Raw genomic sequence first — 17,049 nt, forward strand, 5'->3', positions numbered from 1 at the left:
TGAGCTGCTTAGCCTCTGAATTCGAAGCACATCATCATAACCTCTCTCCTTCCTGTTTCTATGCTCTCTACAGTTTCATGCTATATCTGAAAACACATTGACTTATGGCAATATATTCATTAGTGCTCTTGAAAATTTAGTTCACACAGTAGCTGATTCTACTGTGCAAGAGGCCTGTGCACACACTGCGTGTTCCCTAGAATCCAGTGAACGTGGTGTGGATGCACACACACCTATGGACAACTGTGAAGGCACTATCTTGGTTATAATAGTGAGGTTAGTCATGCAATGAAGGCTACAATTTCCTTTAAATTCTCAACTTGGCAAGAAAAATCATCTCTCTCTTCCAAGTAATTATGCACTACAGTTGAGGCTACACATTATCTGGCTGCTGGCCACACAGGCCAGGAGAAAGATTCTTATCTCCAAGTCACAGTAATTACTACACACCTCTCAATCTTCCAGTGCACCTGCTTATGCACAGGGGACAAGTCTGCTCTGCTCACAGTGCAAGCTCTTGTACCTCAGCTCAGACAAGCCACAACGTCAGTATAGGCTGGGGGACGAAGAGACTGAGAGCAGCCCTGTGGAGATGGACTTAGGGGTACTAGCAGAAAGCAGGACAGGAGGCAGCACTTGCAGCCCAGAAGCCAACCATATCCTGAGCTATTTGAAGTGTCACCAGCAGCTCAAGAGAGGCAACTGTGCCCCTCTGCTCTGCTCTGGTGACACCTCACCTAGAGTACTGCGGTCAGCTCTGGGGCCTGACCAGGTCCAAAGGGTGACAAAAATGGTAAGAGGGATGGAAGAACTCTCCTATGAAGACAGGCTGAGACTGCTGGAGTTGTTCAGCCTGGAGAAGAGCAGGTTCCAGGGAGACCTCATTGCAGATTTTTAGTACGTAAGGGGGACCCATAAAAAAGACAGATTTTTGAGCAGGCCTTGTTGCAATAGGACAAGGGGTCATGGTTTTAAACAAAGAGAGAGTAGATGGAGACCAGATATAAGGAAGAAGTTTGTTTTACACTGAGGGTGGTCAAACACTGAAACAGGTTGCCCTGAGAAGTAGCAGATGCTCCATCCCTGGAAACATTCCAGGTCAGGACAGACAGGACCCTGAGCAATCAGTTTAAAAAAAAAAAAAAAAAAAACATGAGTGAATTGTTTAGTAGGAAGAGAAAGAAAGAAGTTCTCAGATCAAAACCACTCATCTCTGACTAGAACCAGACACAGATGTTCTTGCATATGATTGTCTCAGTACATGACACTGGATTTGGGGCACATCTTTTCTACCTACTGTACTTCTATGTTGAAACCACTTATTTTACCTCAAAATGTTCTGACTTCCATGGTTGTTTGGGGTTTTTTGAGGGAGAGTTTTGCAGAGGACAATTTTTTTTTTTTAAAATCTTGTGCTCCAGGTAAAGAAACAGAATCAGCTAAAGTAAGTGTACGGTCAACATCCCATTTCAGATTGTCCCTACTAAACATTTTTTTTTTTTTTGGACAAAGGGTGAATTTGCAATGCAATTCCAATGAGAACAAGCACCTTACTTAAGGCAAAATACCACAACTTCACAAGAAAACATACTCAGATATTATCTGGAACCAGAAAAATGTTGAAAAGGCACTGTCCCCAGCCTTCCTGTCAACTCAAATCACTTCAAATGTGCAACTAATCTACATTCAAATGGCACTGAGAGGGGGATCTCAGTAAGAGTGATGTTTACATCACATCTCTGCTGGCAGGGGGATACCTGATTAGTATGAGAATGTACATTGTATACATATACACATTGTATACAATGTAAAAAATTCCTGTTAAGATAACAAAATAATTCAGTTCAAGTCAATGCAATATATCCAGGAGTATCTACTGCAAATCACTACAATCTAACTTGGAAAACTGAATAAATCACTGAATGAAATGAATTCTGAGTTTTCAGGTGTGGTGCTAGCCAACCATTAAATTCACAGGAAAGCTCCTTTTCAGTGAGACCAGTCCAGAGAATCAATATTATGACAAGCCATTTGTCAAGTCCTGCTAAGAGATGTATCCATTTTCCAGGCATGAACCCGCTGGGACTGCTTGTTAACAATGGCAACTCTGGTGGTCTGAGCAGGCAAGTCGTCAACTGGCTTACTTAAATTGGTTACTGGTTTTTAACAAATGCTTCCACTATCAAAAAAGTAGATAAAATCATTGCATCTGGGTGTAGTCTAGTACAGTTTTCCCACTGCTGGAAGCTGAAGTGCCAGAAGCTGTACTTTCAATACTTGAAAAGTAGAGAGATAACCCAAAGTTTGAAAACACAAAAGAAGATCCACTCAGCCTCTGAAAGTGCCAAAAATCTTTCTCTGAGAACATATATTTCATGAAGTTATACAGATGGAAGCTAATAATCAGGACTGTATGCAGTTCTTGATCAGATAGTTACATCTTTGTACTTTTACAAGAAGAGTAAAGTGAGCCTCAAAGTGATTTATTACTGTTACCTACATCAACGACATGGATGCTGTGAGGCTAATGTTGCATCTGTGCTTGAAAATCCTGGGATGAAAGGCACAGCATAGTCCAAAGTCGTAGTAGCATAATTAACTGTTCAGTATAAAAGGTATCATTTGCTTTGAAACGTGTGAGTGTCAACCCATTTCTGGATTAACTGGCTCGGCACAGTCATCCCACACTGCCATAAAAATTCCAGACACGATACAGTACTTACATTCAGAAACATTATCCTTTGTCATAAGAATGGTATTTCCAATTTTGGGAGGAAAAGTAGATTGACACAGTGTTGGGTAGGACTGCTTAGATTGATGAAGAGAGCTGTTATATATGAAGGTAGACTCATACAGACCATCTCACTCACATAAGCAGAAGGAACTGCAATTAAGACAAAACTTCATGGAGAGCTATACTGAGAGAACAGTTGATGCTGAGTGAGTATGGGAGCTGCTGCCTACTTCTGAAGTCCCTCCAGATTAGGCTACCTGTGAAATTCACAAATCAAGTGTCAGGACTGGTCCCTGTGCTTTTCCGATTTTTTTTTTTTTTTTTTTTTTTACTGATGGTATTTTTAAAGTACTAAAACATTGTGAGATGGGGGATGAGGGGAAGGAAACTCTAAGGCTCTTCTGTAAATCCTCAGACATTATTAAAAAAAAAAAACTTCAGACACTTAATTTCATACAAAATCACAGATAAAGTTATTTCTAGTATGTGTTTTAAAAAATCCCAAACCTTTCAATTCCTAAAAAATACAGTAAGACACTTTATCTCATGGTTCCATTACTAACACTGCATCACAGATATTACATCTTGGCTTGACTGTAACAAATTTCTCCTCATAAAACTCAGGATGGCCTTCTTCCAAAACTAGCCTTCAGAAAAAAAAAAGTTCTTAATAAATCTAGCACCTGAAAGCTCTCTGTCAAATACCAGCATTTTATTAGTAGTATAAAAAACAGAGTGAAATGTTATTATAAATAAATTTTATGTTTTTTTTGAAAAATGTTCTTATTAAGTAAGGGGAGGAGCAACCCTTTTTCCTGTACAACAAATCTAGCACTAAATTCTTAGATCATTTTTTCTTTTCTTTTTAAATATATTCTTCCAAGATCCGATGAACATTTTCATGTCACGAACTCCACAGATACCAATGCCACTCCATCTCAATAAACAGATATGAACAGGACAGGAATCTGGGGATCTTACAGCTAGGATATATTAAGATAGCACCATCCTTCAGGTTAATCATTTAAACATGACAATCTGCAAAAGCTTTTAATGTTAATAATGAAATAATGAAGATACCTAGGTACAAAAGGACTCCAGCTGCTGGGCTTTAAAGAATAATATCTATTAATAAGAAACACCAAGAGCTAAATCCACAGAATTAGTTCGAGGTCCAAATATTCAGATATCACTGATATTCTCAAATTTCCTGCTCAGCTGCAACATAATCCTTCACACAACTAAACCCCATATGATAGGAGCATTTATGTACAAGACCACCTAAGTTTTGACATTCACTTGCACTCATACTCAAGGAATAGCTGAGGAATTTCAGGAGAAATTCTAAGCATTTCTTTTTTATTGTAAAATCTTTCTTTCCACTTTTACCCTCTTTTAAAGTATTCACTCACTACTAAAGTGCTGTAGAAAGCCTGCATTTCTGCACCACTCTGAATAAATGTCTTTAAGGATGTTTTCTCTTTCAAAAGCAGAAGCTTGATGAATGGATTGAAAGGCCACCTAACTTCACTATTGCTCCTGGAACACTACCTTTTAACTTTGTCAAAAGCCATTCTATAGCTTTTCATATTTATATTCAATGAAAGAAATATAATTGACTGAGCAGGTGGAATAAGAGAATAGTAGTTCATGTATTCAATAACACAGTTGAAACATATCAGAGCACTTAATATAGTGATGCTGTAACTTATATGCAGATCAAAGAAAAAAAATTCCATTGAGAGGGAAAAAGGTTGGTTAAGACCCTTTAACAATGAGGAAATATATTTTTGTCATTCTTTCACATTATTAACAAGAGCAATGGGAATGGAGTCACAATAGTATAAATAATTTAGTTTTTCTATAACCTAGTTTATGGCTTAGCAAGAAGAAACTAACAGAGAAAAAGAAGGTTTACCATCTAAAAATATTTCACCTGTGAAAGAAGCAACATAAGTCCTCAGCAGCCTTAATCTCATCCTGACTGCGCTACTGAGCTGCAAGCAGAGATGTACACTTACATATAAACGTTAGCAGACTACAGCTACCAAACTCACTGAGTATTTGAGCAACAAAATTAATTTTAAAAATAAATCACCACAATTTAGATAGATGATGGCAAAGACAGCTTGGCCAAAGTAATATACTGTAGGGGATAGTCACTCCTTCCATCTCCTTAAATCTTATTAAAGAGTCAGAAAGAAGCTTTTATGATGACCTTTCCAGCCTTGCCCTTTTCATCTGAATCCACAAGAACAAGTAAGGTCAGACTTCACAAATACATAGAGAAAATGTAACATCAACAGCTCCCTTAACAGGAAATGTGAATGATGTGATAAATGTCTGTCTGTCTGATCCACTTGTGACACTTCAAGATTAAGTTGCATCATTGCCCCAAAACTCACTTACTTTAGAACAAATATAAGTTCTAAATTAAAGCTGCAAAGCTTTCAACACATGCAAGTTACCTTTCTTTGCTCCAGAGTCAATGATCATCTTTGGCTGCAAAGCAAAGCCTATCATGATGATCCTTGAATCCTGTAGTTTACTAACGTCATCTTCATGTTACAAAGTGAAGACATTCAAAGCTGAACCTATGTGTTTCCAGATGAGTTTTTATTCTGGCTTTTTCCTTCTCTTATGTATGGCAGAGAAGGGGAGGAAGGGAGGATAGGGCAAGAGGAAGGCTAATTTGTGCCTGCTGCAGTTCAAGAAAGTCAATAGTTAGGAAATGTTGATAGCTATATTTTAGACAGTTCTTGTCTTGGATTAGTGCAACAGGAGTTACTCTACAGACATTACAATAAGCAAGGCTTTTGCAATTCCTTTTTTTCACGTTATAATAACAGGAGAATGAAATTATCAGAAAAATAGGAAGGAGAAATGTCTGAACTACCTCTTGCCAACACTGTTTTTATTAATACAAATAATATCTCACTATTCAGTTATGTCATACCAAGATGTTATAGGAATGCAACATAACAGCAAAGCTTTCTAAATAAAGGAAAAGGCAACAGACATACATTCAGTCAATTATGCAGAGATACACTGGCAGTAAGAGTTTAATAAAAATTGGATTGCCACTACTTCCTGAGGTTTATGTAGCATCGGCAGCATTGCACCACAACATTGGATATCAGAACACAGTGAGACTGTTTACCCTGTCAATCACTTGTCAATCTATCCAGCTTTCTACAAATACCCCTTGTATTTGGAAGCAGTTTCACAAACCCCAGTAATTAAAATTTTTAACACAATGATAGACACATTTAGCAAATCAACTAAATGAAATTCACTAACATGCACAAGGAACAAAAAGCAATGTCATGGTTACCTTTCTCCAATTAAGAAATTTACATGTAAAAACCTCCTACAATTCATTTAGAGTACATCTTTGTTTTTCAGGTATTATTTTAATTTGCTTTAAAAAATAGTTGTATTAATAAGTATTTGTGTATTCACAGTCAGCAGGTAAGTTGGTTTTCTCCACTGCATACTCAACATTAATAAATAAGAAAATACGATTTTAAATAAAGCATCTTAGGATCATTAATGGTAAAGAAAACTAGACTAACCATTAAGAATTTAGAATAGAATTGTTCAAGGGTGGGGGGGGTGGTGGGGGGTGGAAATCTTCTCCAGAAGAGACAGAAATCTAGACAGCAGAACATCTATCTACTGAGCTTACAGTGAAAGCCACCAGGTAAGGTCACACCAAGGTTCAGGACAGGATGAGAAAGATTATTCTGAAGAATATGTGAAGACAAAAAGCTTTCCTTGTGCCCAAGAATTTGATGAAGCCGGTAACTGAAAAATGAAAAGTATGACTGAACATGATATCCCCTGAGCTCTGACAAGTTATACAAGAAGAACAAGTGTCATTGGTGCTATCTTATCCATTAAATGATCTTCTATTTCTTTGCACACATTTTTTTCCTTTCCTCGATCCATGGTGTTTAAAAAGTGGATTTGACCAACAATTTGACTAGTGGATTCCAGACTGCCCAGGAAACTTAATCTGGAGCACTGTCAAATCATGGGTTGGACTGAAATAAGCAGTTAGTTTGTACTGGTAAGGAAATACAAATTTCTGTACTGAAATATTCCCTTGCCCTGTGACTCTGGGTTCAGGTTTGGCACTTCCCCAAAGAAGTAAAACCCCCTGCAACTCAAACAGCTGGCCAAACAAAATCTGTCCATGAAAGCAGGAGAAACCATCACAGTTTTCTCCAAATAGAAATCTGATGATGACTTTGTAAGCAAGACCTGTCATAATGCCAACATGCAAGGTGAATTCTTCATCTCTAGAATGTTTTACAGATACCTTAACAACACTTCCCAGAGCTATAATCTGCATTTCCAAATGATCACCTACAACAAAGAGAGTTACATAGTTTGCCAGGTTTCTTGGTGCTGGCTCACAACTCAGGATACACTCTTTGGTGGTACAGTCTCCTGCTTCCTCCTTACAGAGTAATCTCACTCATTTCACACTGAGAAACGCATGAAAACGACTTAGGTGATGAGACCAGTCTGAAGATAATTAGCTCCCCTAGCCTGGATCCCAAATATGCACATTCTAACAGTACTGGCTAGTACTGTGATAGCAAAAAACAAAAGGAAAAAAAAATCTGGAAGGACCAGAAGAATTCTGAATTTCAAAAAGCACACTGCAACCATCCTGTCATTCACTTCAGAGACGATGTCCAAATATTAGGATATTGCACTGACTGATTCATCAGACCAATTAATTGCAAAGCCATAAAGAAATCTTCAGGGCTAGACCTGGCACTGACGGAAATGGAAAAGTGGGGAAGATTGATGTCTTCAACATCATGAAAAATGCACATCATTTTTCATCTACAGGCATATCACTACTTTTCAAGATTCACATGTAATTTACAGTATTGTTTCCTACGTTTTTCATATGCTTCCCTTGGCACCAGATTTCATTAAGATGCTGGCAGTGCCATCTGCAGCTCCAAAAGCATATCCTCTGTCAACAGCTTGATCTCACATGAGTCATTCAGCTTGGGCTAGCGAGCAGAGAGAAAAGCCTCGTAAGCCCGTGTAAATAAGTCAACTCAGTGAGCGGCATTAAATACCTCGCAAGAAAACGTCAGCCAAATGACAAGTACAAACATTTTTAGCAGTTTGAAATTCTCACCTTGAAATTCTGAACTTGAAATTCTGAAATGCTAATGCCTGCCATGGCCCAGATTCCATTGCAAAATTCTGCATCATCCTTCAAAACAAACAAACAAACGACACCTCATTCCACCCAAGCAATGCAGACCTCCTTAATCTTTGGCAGGGGATCCTGGAGAAATAATCTGCCGGTTGCCAGGGCTGATATTCACCACAGGTATCAGTACCATACGGCAGACATCCACTACAGGATATGAACCTCTTTAGCAGAGAGGCTAAGCAATACATTTAGAAAAAGCAAACATATCAAATTTATATGGGAATTGTTTATACCTAGAGGCAGCAGACTGAGCTGCAACAAAAACACGAACCGCAAAAAGTTAAGACCTTTGTGTTCCATGACACTTCAGAATTATATACAGATAAAAAGTACAACAACAAAATAAACAGCGAGAAAAATAAATTAAGCCAGTGCAGTGCAAGGAAACTGATGAAAGGCTGGGAAGTGACTGAACACCCACAAGAGGGAGCCGGCCCTTGAGGATAACTCTGAACTCTTGGCTTCATCAGACAGCTCATGGGTACCGGCCAGCCCACCAGCCTACCATTCAGCACAGAGAATTCTCAGCAAGTTTTAGGCTTTAATCAGGGCTGCTGTTTGTGTAAAAGAAAAGTCAAAGGGAGAGAGAACAGGAAGTAGAAAGAACCGGGGGTGTGACCTTTACAAAGCAACTACATATAATCTAAATACTAATCTTTAGAAGGATGAAGCAGCCCAGGAAAACAGCAATGGAATATACATAGACTATTTCCTATTTAGAATATTTCCTATTTAGCTGGGTTCCCATATTATGCCTAGTTTCAATTCTAATCTGCTTGGAAATGACTGTTTGTTAGTATTTCCAGTTGGAACTATTTATCTTCATAGCCATGGTAATACATTCACATAAAGGCATCAGAGCTGCCAAATACCTTCATTACAATTTGGATCATGGTGCAGAGCTGGGGTGTTGGCACTTGCATCTCACTGGACTCGTAACAGCAGGCACTCATCATCATCAAGTCATTATCACATTTTCCCTTCATGACTGTGTTTATTTTAAGAAATTCCCATGTGTTCAAACACGTAGGTTTATTTCAGAGTACCAATTCTATATAAAACTTCAGCACAATTAGGTATTTCCTTTAACATCCCTTTACAGTTTGTGCCTTCTGGAGCAGTTTCTACAGATTTGCATCTCCAACCCAATATCCAAGAAAAAAAAATCATAATATAGAGCAAAACCCCATTGTTCATAAATGTTTTAAACTGTCAAAAAAACCCTTACCATGTTCCTTTTCAAAATTCCCATTAATTCACACCACATTTCCTTCTTTTTTTTTTTTTTAAAGTTTGGAAAATGTTACATAGCATAATCCTCTCTAAACATTACACAATCTGAAAAGCACTGCTGATAAAACTACACCCAGCAGGATATTGTAATTAAGGATAAAGCAAAACAAGGCATTAACTAAAATGTGATTTCTGGTTATGTAATATTTTCCTCTGGTAAGAAACTAAAACCAAATTCAGAATATCTTTTCAACTCTTCTGGACCACCCAACTTAAACTGAACATTTTCAGAGTGCTTCTTGGGGTTTTGTTAGTTGTTTTTTTTCATTACTGTTCATAGCTTTTTGTTTCTTCACCATTTCTTGTCTGATCTATATTCACAGAAAATACACCCAGGGTTTTCCATATTTTGATTTAAAAGGAATGATATTCCTAGCAGATCCAGGCAAATTCATTAACAATGGTGTATGAAAATCATGATGAGCAAACACTTCTGCAGTAGGGACACATTGATTATCTTCCATCTGCATCTTCCTTTGGGCATAGCAAAATTACCCTCCCTTTTTCTTTAAATAACTGCCAAATTCACATGGGACATGCATTATTATTGTGCAGAATGAGATGTTACACCATTAAAAAGAGCTTTCTGCAACATTCACATGCAGCAAATTGAAAAGTCATCCCAAGTTCAGAATCCAAAATAACACACAATGGCCAAATACAGTCACACAAACATAATTAAGTGAAGTAAGTAAAGTGAACAAAATGAGAGATTAATAACAGCAGAGTTTCTTACAAAACAATCCCACCCACAGCTAGATCATGCAAAAATTAGGTTCTTGTAGCAGTGGTCAGTGCCTCTATCTCAAGTATCATTCCATTTTCAAAGTAGTCAAATAGGTTTGCATTTCTAAGCAGCCATAGGAATTGGAACTACAGAGATATTAAATTCCAAATGCTCACCTCTAATTAGTTAAATAATAATGCAACATTTAACAGACTTTTTCTTAATTACTTATTACTGGACAAAGTCAAAGAAATCTTTTCAAGATATTTCCACCTTTAATGCATTTTCCCTTTGACTACTTCTCAAAGATTGGAGTTTTTATTGATTTTGTAGTACGTGTTTGTTTGGGGGTGGGGTGTGCTTTTCTGATTAAGTTTTGCTTGTTTTAATATGTTAACGTCTTGAACATCACTAATGAAGGCCCAAAGCATTACCTGTGCTAATGCATCTGCATACTCAAATATCACACACTAAGGCCTTGCTCAGTGAATGACAGAATTATGAACACTCTGATTCCTATTGCAGGGATTATGCAAAATTAAGTGCTTCAGCAGTAAGTGCTTTACTTCAGGAAACTTTGAAGTCTTTTACAGCAGCAATCACACAACAATATGATTTTTTTCAGTACAAAATGCTTTCTACTTTTGTTTACTAATGTGTGCAACAATTCTTGTGTACCTTAATCTAAATTTCTTTAGAGTAAGCACATGAAATAATATGCTGACAACACTTCAACCCTTTTCTGCCAGCACTGAAAGGCACTCAAAGCTGAATTTTACATTACAAACTATCATGGTGATCTGCAGCTCTTGTAAGACAAATAGTCTTCTCTGGACAAAAAGATAAATCATCAATCAGCAGATTCCTAATGCAGTATTTGGCAGGTTCAGGTAAGTGCTACCTTTTTCATGTTTCAGAGTATTGTCCCTATTACCACTGTCTAGGGTCTATCTAGATATGAGAACCACTGCTTGTCATCAATGCTTGCTTTGTCTGACTCCAAATCACCATCTTAGTCAAATCTATTACATGAAAGACAGTAGTGCAAGCTGTCACACTGCAAAATGGAATTAGGCTGTTCAACACACTTGGCATCCTTGTGGATAAAAATTGCTATGAAGAGAGCTTGTAACAGAGTGGTTAAGAGACCAGGAGTGAATAAATGACAGAAAAAGCTTTGCTTTTCTGCTACCACAGTGAAAATCCAACATCCACTATTACTCCTAATCTTGTAATTCCAGCAGACTATCAAGTTGCATTTCTTTAACAGGAATTCATGTATCTGAAAGCATTACTATTATTTTAACTAGAGTACTGAATATAAGCCAAATGATCATTCTTAGGTCATCCATCTCAAAGACTTGCAAATTGCTGCAGAAATCTTTTCTTGACCAATCAACCTCCTAATTCAATTACATTTCTCCCAGTTTTGCTCTTTGTTCCCCCATATATATGCACACAATACTGCCATTCTCTCACTATTCCAGCCTTACAAAACTAACCCAACAGTACATACCTATTTTAAAGCCTTCCCTATAACTCAAATTCAGTTCAGCATTCTATCAAGGAAACCCAAAACAAACAACAAAATACAAATAACCCCTTCCCCCCCCCCCCAAAAAAAAAAAAAAAAATCAATCACAATAGGTTTTTCAAACTGATTACAAGAATAGGGGGAAAAAAATCATTTTAGCCAAAACACTAGTGAAATGTTTTTAATGTCACGGTAAAATGGAATTGCATTTGAGGTAAACATCCCACATCATTAGGTAGAAGATAAACCCACCTTGTCATTGGTTTTGCAAAGCTACACAGCCTAATTAAAAATATTCTCTTTCCTGTTTCCTGCAGTGTATTTGATAAACACACATGAAATTCCATGATCCATTGTTCCATGCTGCACTGTACATTTGTGGCTGCTATTATCATTACATCTCTTGCCCTAGTTTTCTGCCCAGCGATCACAATCTCCAACTGGCCGTTGTTATTTTGCATTTCCCACATTCTCCAGACCATATCTACAGGGCAAACAATTCCAGCATACGTTGTTTAAATAAACACCTTAGTATTGTTTCCTTTTTACAGCTGACATCAGGAAAGAACAGGCTACAAAACAATGGATCAAATAATAAATAATTCACCCCAGTGCCTTATCTAAATCTTCACTGGTAGGTGCCACAAATGGCCACACTCCAGCAGCTTCAAACCTGATTTTGTAGTGAAATTTCAAAGTAAATGTGACAGTACCTTACATGTTGTAAAACTTTCATCTTATCACAGCATGGTAGTGGAACACATTTTACTCAGAGTGATTGTTTTTTAGATCCACATGTACGATTTCCTGATTATTTAGTGCCCAAGAAGTCTTACAACATGGTGGAAGAGTCTATTGCACAGATAGAGCCCACTGTTATCAGCAGGAACAATGAAAGTGACCTGCTATGGCAGTTAGATCCTCAAACATGGCTGTGTCTGGCTATCCTCATTGGTGAGCCAAAGGAAAAACAACACTATGGTTAGGATATTTTTTTCCTAGGTATTTAATTTTGGCATCTGACAAACCTACATACAATCCCAAAACTCAGCCATGACACAAGGCCTCTGTGTCAATAAGAAGTTTTGGCTTCTGCACCCCTGACATGAATGTCATACAGGAGATCAACCAGCAAAGCACTTCTCTGAAGACCTGGTGCACTCTCCACTTTGTAAGAGTTCTGTTTTCTTCATTTTCAGAATTTGAGCAGTATTTTATTGTGTTCTTGTGTTGTAGGGGCAAAAATGCTGGTAAATTATAGTGCAGAAGAGTTACACAAGAGTATTTACTCTATTGAATTTACACAAACATTACTACAATCAAGGAAGGAAGTCAGTCACTTGCCTTTGTAAAAGGAATGCACAATTCATAAAAAACAGCATGTGACAGGATCAGTCATGGAATAGATTTAACACTAATACAAAAGTTGTAAGGACCAAACAGGAATTTTCTCTGGTCTCAGAAAATATTACTGCTTTCCTGCAGCACAGGCTTATGCTTGAGAGTCTTTCTTCACTTCATGTAACTCTCTCTTTAGTTCTGCTATAAGCTTTTCAGATAACTTCTCCTCCCACATTAAGACACATTTACACTTTTCTCTCCAGTTAGCTTTCCTGCCACATCTTTAAGAAGCATCCACTGCAACTATGCCTTCATTACATTAACTGTTATTCTATCTTTGCAACCTTTCCCTGTGGGCCTTATCAAACTTGAGATGCAACCTTTTCAGTTTCAAGGTCAATCAACTATCCAGATCCCCTTTAGCTATCCACCACTCCCACAAAAAAAAAAAAGTACAAAAGGGACAAAAAAAATAAAGGTTAATGTTTCTTCTATTTCCCCTGTATTGAACTAGTAAAAGCACTGAACATCCACCTTCAAGCCTCTCCTCATACTTGCTACCCTATAAAGTGCGAGTAGCCTTTCCTTACAGCTATATGGATTACACATTCACAACAGAAATAAAAATGTCATTGAACTGTCTGAACAGAAGGGGAAACAAAAAGAAAGAGGCAAGGATTTTGTATCTTGTATGTATTACCCCACAAATCCTCAAGGAGTACTTAACCAGAAGATTTACCACCCCCACCCCCCATTTCCACCCCTTTTTTTATTCCCCCAAAGATTAAGGGCCATGGAAAGAAGCCTTCAGAGCATGGTCCTTTAAATACCCTTGAGCTGGGAAGGGCCTGCACCTGGGCTTGGCTGTAAAGATGAAAAGAGTTCAGCAAGTCCCAGCTTTATTCCCCAAGAGGTGGATCTGAACAGGCATTAGCAGAGCAGGCCCCTCGAGTGTCTGAGTGAGAGAATAAACTCTGCTCAGTATTCATAAGCAGCCTTTCCCAAAGAAATTGCCAGCTCCAGCATCCTTGCAACAAGGATCAGGACAACATTTTGAGTTCATCGCTGCAGCTCTTGCTTCAGTTCTTCTGAGCCCAAATATTCCACTCTGTGTATTGGCACTTTTGCTTCCTGTAAGGAGAGGCCCTTTAACTGGTACTTAGATAACTGAGGTGAACTGCCCACCAGAACTCAAGAGTCCCACAAAGATCAACACAGCTTCAGCTAGGTCTGTCAGCTTGCCATGTAGGAAGTTCAGCCTGTGTCTTCTTGGACACTACCGCTCTGAGTCACTCACCAGTTCAGCAAACCTAAAATCCCTGCCAGGACTGTGAAGTGAAGAGAGATTATGAAGCATGGGTACAGGGTAAGCCTGTTTTATCTATTCCAAGCATATCCTAAGTACTCCATCTAACATGTCAGTTCAAGAAATGGATATTGCAGACTATTTTTTTTCAGTTAAAAACACTGATGAATGTACTCAGATGGCAATACACTGTAAATGGTAAAATATTTCAGACAAAAGCAAATGGAAATACCTCTGACAAGTCTCTATCTGAATATTAAATTTCATCTTAATAAATATATTCAGAGAAGTTAGAGAAAATATTGAGATCCCACTGGTAGATAGAACTCTCACTGCAGCTGTACTATTTCATCAAGTGTTGGATGGTTTATGTCATTTGTGTGGAGAAAAGAAACTTTTACTGTATCAGCAGATTCCTAGGTTATCCAGCTCAGTTATTGACATGTGTAAAGGATATGATCATCAGTGAAAACAAAAAGTATACCAAAAAACATGTTGGTCATCCATAATTGAGTTGATCTGTGAGGGATTTTTTTGTTACTAATCTATTAACATGCTTTAATGTTGAAGGTTTTATCATCTAAGCAGAGACTGATGAAAAACATAGTCCTAGAACAAACAAACAAGAAAAAAAAAATCCAAAAAACCCCACCAAAAAAATCCAACCAAAACACACCCAAAAAGAGCCCTCTCAAAAAAAAAAATCTCCAAAATCTCTAAACCTAGCTGTAACTTTTGTTTATAAGAATGAAGAGCAGCTGCTCTTTAAACAAAGAGCATTTCATCTCACTTTAGCTCTAAGATGTAAAACATATATACATATATATTCATTCAAACGTGCTTTACAGGGCAACATGATTGCAAAAACCATTTGTAGATCAACATTACAACAAAAAGCATTACGAAGGATCGAGAGCAAATTGAAGCTTTTAGACAGCCTTGACTGTCTTTGATACAACAGAACATGTGAAAGTAGATCTGTGCTGGCTAAAGTGGATATGCATTTTTGTAGTAATGTTGTTTCCCTTGCCAATTTCCTATTCCTTTTGAAGCATTCAGACAGTAGCTCCTACACTCTGCACAGTATGTTGTCTGTTCCAAGCCCACTTATTTTTTTCCTTTATAAAAGCTTGTATTTCTTATCAAGAACACATACAGGCAAAACATTTTTATTTTTTCTACCTAGAGTAAAATTTTTGTTCTAGATATATGTTAGTAATCCTGTAAGAGGAAAAAAAAATTCTTTTTCAAAGTATACACTTCAGGAAATATTTTTAAAAGGAAAAAAATACATGTGTTTGAATGCTGTATGAATAAATTTAGAGAAGCTATAAAACAAATTCAATGCATTTAAAATGCTATATAAATCAACATTCAAGATGAAGGGTCAACAGGGGTTAAACTGTCTGTCCTTCTTGACTACATTCATAAATGTCTTTTTTAGCTGTACTTATAGAAACAACTGCAGCATAAGTTGGATATTAAAACCTCCAAACAAACCAATAATAAAAGCTGCTAAGAATTTCACAAGTTGGGGTTTTTTGGTTTGTTTTTTTTTTTTTTCCTTAGGTGTTAATTAAATGATCATTTAACACTGAAATGTAAACACAACATTTTCATCTACTGACAGCATAGCCTATTATAAATCCAGGGTAATAAACGTCCTGGTGTTAATACTCTGAGCCGAGTTCCCACAACACGCTAAGATGCCTTGTCGTGTCTAAGGTTAAGCATCTAGACACAAAACAAAGATTGTGCCTATTCGACTTCCAGTTCAATTTTCCCACTGCCCAGTGACCTAGGTAACACTTTGAGCAATAAAGAATAAATTTAATTTCTCCAGCATTTTGTGAGGATTAGGAACAATTGTTGGCCTGAAATGACTTTTTATCCTTGGATTCTTTCTCTTCCAGAGCATTCCCTCAGTTCTAAAAGAAAATTCTGATGGTTTAAGACATAAAACAAACAGAACTTTAAATTAGGCTTTTTTTCAATTAATTGGAACTGTTGGAGGGGAAGCAATCAACATTTCTTTGGACTCCTCAGCTATTCAGTTACTTTAGGCTTTAATCTTCCACTTGCAGAAGAAACCTATCATCATAAAGACAAGCCTCTATACTTTCACATTTTACCTTGGCCTTATTTATTCCTCTTTTCTGGTCTTTGTTGGTTGGCTGTAGTCTTAGGTTTTTTTTGTTTTGTTTTTTTGGAGTTTTTTTTTTAATCAAGATGGCATGGCTGCACTTAAATGTCCACTCTGTGCAAGTCGAGACTTACGGATGTCCTCCTTAAAACATTTCACACCATGTTTCTGCACCACATAATAATGGCATTTCCTCTGACATGCCTTTTTACTTTTCATTACTTCCTTCACTGAGATTCAGTTTCCTACTTAACTCCTGCCTAAAAGGTTTCCTATATCACAATTTACCAAAGCTTTCAAGGTTGACCCTCCAGGAATAACCAGGGACTGATGCAGACTGGATGTGAATATACAGTTACACGTGACCCAAAATCAACTACTTTAATTTTTATATTAAAAAGGCAATTATCTTAGTTCTCTGCTTCAACCTCTATCACATCAACAAAACTGCAGAAGATAATTATTTACGCTTGGGGCCAAATAGGTCAAGGTAACAAAGCTAAAGTAGACCTCTCAATTACTCTGAATACCACTACATTATTTTAAAAGAGCTATGGTTTGAGTAATTGTTAATGAGTCATATTTTTGCATTAGACACAATCAACAGCTAACAAAATGAAAAACTTTGAATACCACAGATATTTATGTTGGACCAAAATAACTGCCTTAAGTCATATTTTTGTTTGCTTGGTGTTTAACATGACTTTCTAATTAGGGTTAGAA

At 37.3% G+C, this 17,049-nt stretch overlaps 1 protein-coding gene across 3 annotated transcripts in view; it reads right to left on the reverse strand.

Annotated features, from left to right (window-relative positions):
* SLIT2 (slit guidance ligand 2) overlaps positions 1-17,049 on the reverse strand; it is a 199,614-nt gene that overhangs the window by 160,897 nt on the left and 21,668 nt on the right. The window lies entirely within an intron of this gene.

Source organism: Indicator indicator, chromosome 23, assembly GCF_027791375.1.
Source record: "Indicator indicator isolate 239-I01 chromosome 23, UM_Iind_1.1, whole genome shotgun sequence".
Classification (NCBI taxonomy): Eukaryota; Metazoa; Chordata; class Aves; order Piciformes; family Indicatoridae; genus Indicator; species Indicator indicator.